The sequence below is a fragment of the Barbatula barbatula genome, assembly GCF_947034865.1.
Source record: "Barbatula barbatula genome assembly, chromosome: 6".
NCBI classification, from domain to species: Eukaryota; Metazoa; Chordata; class Actinopteri; order Cypriniformes; family Nemacheilidae; genus Barbatula; species Barbatula barbatula.
In genome coordinates this window covers 549,271-555,684 of record NC_136765.1, presented here as the reverse complement: position 1 = coordinate 555,684, position 6,414 = coordinate 549,271, and the positions used below count along the sequence as shown (strand labels likewise).

The window sequence follows — 6,414 nt, the reverse complement described above, 5'->3', positions numbered from 1 at the left end:
CTGTTTCTTCCTATATTCCTTTACCTTCACTGCTGGGTTTTTCCCTTCATTCATCTTCACAAATAACCCTTCAAGTTTCAGTGGGAGCTAAATATAGTTTTAGTCATTTTTTCTTAATTCAGACAGCGCCGTTGCCTGTGTAAGTGTAATTTCTAGCACCGTACAGGATATCATATTTTGTATAACAATATAGACATGCTCTGAGATTTGAGCCAGCTCCTAAATGACAATCCTGATGTAAAACAAACAGAAAGCTTGACTTGCTGAGGTTGGTGATGATTTTTGGTTCATCGTGAGCTGAATTACATTCACAGCTGCTGTGATTCTGTATTTGTGCAAAGTGTCTTGTGTATTTGATATAATCTAAACTGTGTGTGTGGTGACCAGTGACACCAGTGTGTTTTAGCGTGACTTTACAGGACCAGACCTATATGTCACATAACCACGGGCGGTTGTAATCACATATCACACATTTTCTGTTAAATTCCATTAGTTGTCCAACCCGAATTAAACGCTAATGACAATTATTTTGCCATTTATAATTATTGTTTCAGCTTCATGTCCTTCTGGTTATTTTTCTGTTGAACATAATGATGGTTCATATTGGACACTATAAGAACAGAAAACATTAATAAGAAGCCACGCAATACAGTCCAACGATAGCATCTTTGAGTTATTATTTACTGGTATTTTCTGATTGAAAATAAACACTTCATGAAATCTTCTCCGTGCAGAAATGCTGTTGTGTGTGAGATGAATGCGAGTCAATAATGAGGGTTAAAAATGCAGCGATGGATGCAGTGTGTCTGTCTGTGGCTTCATGAACTGCTGTCGTGTGTTTGCTGGAGACCCGTAACACAGATGTTGAGAGTCATCTGTCAGCCAGACCTCTCTCGGGCCGAGCTCCGGCTCTTCTGAAATTGGACACGGTGCTGTCACTCTCACCGCCTCACAATGGACATGCATGCAAATCGGGCACACCCCCCGCCTGGCCAGCGTCTACAATGAGGGCGACCGTCGAGCTGTGACATCAGTCAGGCCTTTCCTCTGACTTCTGAGCATTAGAATTGGAAATGAAGAGCGTTGCTAAAAGTGCAGAGCTCCGTCACTCCTCCCTGCTCTTTATCCCAGGAGAGCGAGGCTGCGCACGTCCGTTCAACCCCATGAATGAACCGCGGTGTAATGATGGGCCGTTCCGCCCGGTTTGCATATGTGTCCGTAGCCGGCCGAGAGCGGGGCTCTGGCAGATGCTCCTGCTTTGGGTGTGTTTGAATGTGGTTCTTCATCGGCCCTAATGTGTGGTTTTCATCAGCGGTGAGGCGGGCCGCAATATGGTGCCCGTGGCTCGCTGGGGGAATATGAATTTTGATGAAGAACGCAGAGATGCTTTTGAAGAAGTGTCAGAACAATGGATGTCAAGCGTTTGTTAATTTCTCTGTTATTGGGGGTTTATCTAGCGTGATCTGTGGAGTCAAGTCATTGATATGCTGATTTCTTGGCTAAAGACACTGTTGTTTGTTTGTGACTCATTGATTATTTATCACTCTTACGGCTATAATCCTCTCATTACATGCATGTTACATGGTTAACCAGCTTCTTTCTTCTTGTCTGTCTGCTGAGAGACGGCCGTCTGTGTGTCCAGTATGATTTTACAGTCACTGGTGGGCAGTTGGTCCGTTGTGTTCAATCCACCAGACTTTGCTCAAACTAAATGTCTGAACTCTTTTCATGTTGTTGTAATACGGCCCTATGAAATACGCTTTATTTTTCCCCAAATTCCATTTTTTTTTTGTTATAATTTTCCTGTGTTCAGTGTTTTCCGGGCGGTTATGTAACAAAAGTAATATTTTTGCCCACATGAATGTCTTTCAGTATACTGTAGCATTTACTCATTAACTGTAGTAAGACACCTACTACAGTGCTTTAAACCTTTTGGAAAAAATCCACAATTATATTAATATAAACCGGCATCTCTCCAGTGCATTTTCAGTTTAATCTTTAGTTTTTTACACCTTAAATGTTTTTTTTTATTTATTTTACTATTACATTTACTCTAATAGAGGAAGTCCTATAATATTCGGCACTGTATTCATGTGGGTGTCTCGTCGTTAATTGAAATGTTTTTATTTTGATGAGTAGATGTGTTCACATCCCCATATAGTGATATGCTGAAAACAGATGTTTGATGTGTGCTTCATTCAGAGACACGCAGAACAGGCAGATCACATATTTAAAACGCATCTTTAAAGTTCAGTGCTATTTTTTTCTGATTAAATTCTGCGCCATTCCACGTTATACGTCAACATCCATTTTAATGCCGGGATTCCACCATTGCGTCTGCGTTTTCCTCATGGCGGAAATCATACTGATGTTGTTTACCGTGCTATACTAGAATACTCATGATTTAGTGTGAGTGTCCCGGGGATGTGTTGTACAGACGGTCATGACAGCGCACGAGTTCTGCCTCAGGATGTGTTTGCATACGCCATCAGATGCAGTGCAGGCATGGAGGCTGGAAGCCGGCGGTCAGTGTAGTCCGCTGCAGAAGCCCAGTGCATGATGGGTAAAGAGAGCTCTTTCTGACACTTTTCAGCAGTAATGAATCTTCGGGGCCAAACCGAAATAACTTGAACACATCTTGTCACCCAGAGCGGCACTTTTCACAGCTGATGATAATTAACGCTGGGATTTGGGTTATATGTGTCTGCGTTTGAGGCGACTATTGAGAAATAATCTGACAGCCGGAACGTCTCTTGTGCTTGATTTATAAAAGAACTCTCTCTATACTGTACATACACAAATACACCACAGTGACTGGAATGATGATCGCACCGGTTTATAGAAGTCTATAATCAAACTGTAAATGTGCTGTTAATTACAGCCGCGGTAAAAATAAGAGATTATTGTCTGTTTTTCTGAATTTATTATTTATAGGGATGTGTTGAGGTAAATTATCATTATTCTTTCATTCTGTGAACTACTGTCAATATTTCTCCCAAATTTCAAATCAAAATTTCGTTTTTATTTGCATTTATTTTCTGAAAATGAAAACAAAAGTTGCACAACTCAAATGCTGCAAAGAAAAGAAGTTCAGATTGACCTTTAAGCAACACAACAGTCATAATTTCTACTGATGCTTATGAAATGCACATTTGTAATTCTCTCTTTGTGCAAGTCTCACTGCAGGTGCTTTAATGTTTATCTGTGTTGGTTGATCTAGGAAAGACACGCAGGATTTAGAGCGTTTCGCATTTAGCGTGTAGACTTTCATAATAACTCATGAAATTGAAATAAAAACACGGTCTGCAGTCATCAAAATCAAGGCAGTTTTTATATTTCTCTGTTATTTTAGTTTGTTCACGTCACATGATGAGACCTTTAACCTTTACACAGCTTTCACAGCGCATGTGTTCCAGTGTGATGGGCTGTGTATAGAAATATAGATATATAGAAATGTGTGCTATTTCACTTTCTTTTTCTACGGCTGTATGCGCCTCATGACTTCTGTTCTTGTGATACGTCACATTCATCACAGTGAATGTTTTCTCGTCGTGCAGATGAAGTCGAGGCAGATGTTGGTTTGCTCTTATCTGCATGTGTAATTAGACTCATTTGCATACACACAAAATACTTCTGCTTTAGTGATAAATATTGACTTTAGTGGAAAAGCTTCATAAAGAGCTGTTTTCATCTTATATCACACACATGAAGTTCTGCACTGTAGTTACTCTCTCTATATGAAATCATTTCCATGAACACGTGATGAAATCATTAGGAGTGAAATGAGTTTGAGCGTGTTAAACTGTACATCAGAACATATGTTGTGTCTGCCGGTCCATTAGACAGGTGGCCTTCATTAACTTCTTCTTCTTATGAATACTTTACTAAAGTCAATTCATTACACACGCTAAACAGTTCAGAAAGCTTTCTCTCTTTCTTTCTTCTGCTGCTGCTTTAATTCTTGATTTTGAACTGATTGATTTATTTAATTGTTTTATTTTCTAGATAGTTTGGGTTGAATTTTGAGTTTTTCATTCATGAGAAGCGTGCAGTAGATGAAATATATCTTTGTGTTGTTGGGTTAAATGTGAAGTTGATCAGAATGTAAGTACCGCACATATGAAAGGTTCTGCATGTTAATAGGATGTGGTAGGTTGTTTGAAAGGGTAATTACGGTCATAGCAACTGATTTCCAAGGCGCTCTTGTGTTTCCAAACCTTCTGTTTTGTGATGTCAGAAATGACGGGCTGTAGACGATGGGATTCTAATGACTCGCTCAGTCAACCAAACGGTTCTTAGCAGAAAAATGATTGAGTGGTCCAGACCGGTTTGCTGTGCTACATTCTTCAAAATATCTTCTGTTGTGAATGTGATCAACAGAACAAAGACACGGATAAAGCAAATGTTCCTATATGGGACTCAATGGGGTACAAGAACCGTTTCTTCCGAATATCTTTCTCTGTGTTCATCAGAACAAAGACATTTATACACATTTGGAACAACTCAAATGTGAATAAATGATGGCGGAAGTTTCAATTGTGGGCGAATTGTTCCTTTAACTCTAAAGCTAACAAAGTTTTCAGTCTATATCGCACTCCATGACCAGAAACACTTAAGAGTGAATTATTATTATTATTATTAGATTTATTCCACCTTCAGCAGATGTGTCACGATATACTGATGTTATTGACAAGAATCACGATCATTGACTCTCTCCGAGTCACTACACTCAGAACACGTTTACACGATGAAAAACTGAAAAGTTGAATGTACACACACCACAACAAAGGCGCTTGTCATGTTGCTTCACGTCGTATCCAGTGGTCACATTTCTTATTGGATTTGAAGTCTTGTTTTGCATCATGATGTCCGGCTCGCGTGTGGTGTAGACAATGGAAGGGCTTAATGCTGACTTCACGTGCTCTCAGAAACCCGGATACACTTTATCAAACGGTTCTCTTTTAGTGTTAACAGATACTTATAGTGTTTTAAGGTTACTAAATCCAGACGGGAATTATGGAATTTCAGACGGCACGTGAAGGCAGCATTCATGTTTGGTCAGCGCAGAATTGTGACGCATGTCGATCTACAATGACGCAAAAGTCACATGGATTCCGATATGACCGTTCAAGCTGAGGTGGCATTGCAAAACATCAGACCTGTATCTGATCACGGACCACATATGGAGGGGCTCAGATCAGATTCCATGGACACTGTCATGCAGATCTGGGTCACATTTGAGCAAAATCGTGGCAGTGTGAAGGCAGTCCAACATAAGAGGAGTTTTGAGGTTTTGTTAGAATGTGTCTGAAGTGTAAAGAAGGCCCATAGTTCAACGCTCAGGCCATTGTGAGACACAGATGTGTTTATACAGATATTAAGAGCGGTTTAGCTCACGTTCAGCAGTTAGCCTGTAATCGTGATCATTATGGCCTCTAATTCATTTGAAACCTAACAGATGTGTGAATGTTAGTCGGGTTCTCTCGAATGTTTCCTGCACTTATAACTTGTGATTTTAGTTACCTGTAGCTGTTTGATTTCTAGATTATAACCAGGTGCAACTCCAACCCAGAATACAATGTGTGAACTTGATCTCTCATTGCTTTCAATGTTCATTTAAATGTCAGCTAGATCTCTGTGGTGTTTATTTGGGTTTCATCACAGGATATCATTTCCTAAATGTTTTGCATCAGGCCTTGCGAGGAAGAAGTTATGAACATGAATTAATAAGATTTGCATTCATGCATCAAGCACCAGTGAGACGTGATAGAGACACAACAGCTGCACGACTTGCTTTAGTCCAATCAGTGTTTGTTATGTAGAATTAAAGAAAGCTGAGGTGTGTGTGTTGGCCAGGTGTTTGACATTGAGCGTCGTGTGAGATGAATGTAGCTTATGGCGATCCGTGGACCGGCCCGTGGGACCTTCAGCTTCCTGTCATGAAAGTTTTCCTTTTGAAAGAAAGGCCAGAGCTGCAGTGGGAATGTTTCTGAAAATCCCACATGCCGGAGCGGACAGTCTGCATACCCCAGTCCAGGCCATCGCCCCCCGCCCCTCAACCGCCCAACACTCTCACACGGAGCTCCATCATAACAGCAGCTGCTCGCCATCAATCATCCTTCTGCTGTCAATACACTCCAATCATTAATAGTCACTCAGCAATGTGTTTACATAAACTAAGTCTTTCATTTAAAACATGCTTTAGATAAAAGTGTCAATGTAAATACAGGTTCATACTGAGAACTTGCTTCTATTCTGCGGTAAAACATCTTAGTTACAAATGATTGTATCATCATATTTATTATTTGAGTGAGAAATAATGTCAATGAATCGCAGCGGTGGAAAATACTAGATGGACCTTTTTTATAATCCTGTGATGATGCGTTCAACGGTCATCAGCATCGTAAATCCTCA

At 40.3% G+C, this 6,414-nt stretch overlaps 1 protein-coding gene across 1 annotated transcript in view; it reads left to right on the top strand.

Moving 5' to 3' along the window:
• Positions 1 to 6,414, top strand: part of cdin1 (CDAN1 interacting nuclease 1) — a 42,045-nt gene that overhangs the window by 3,625 nt on the left and 32,006 nt on the right. The gene's annotated exons all lie outside the window — the stretch shown is intronic.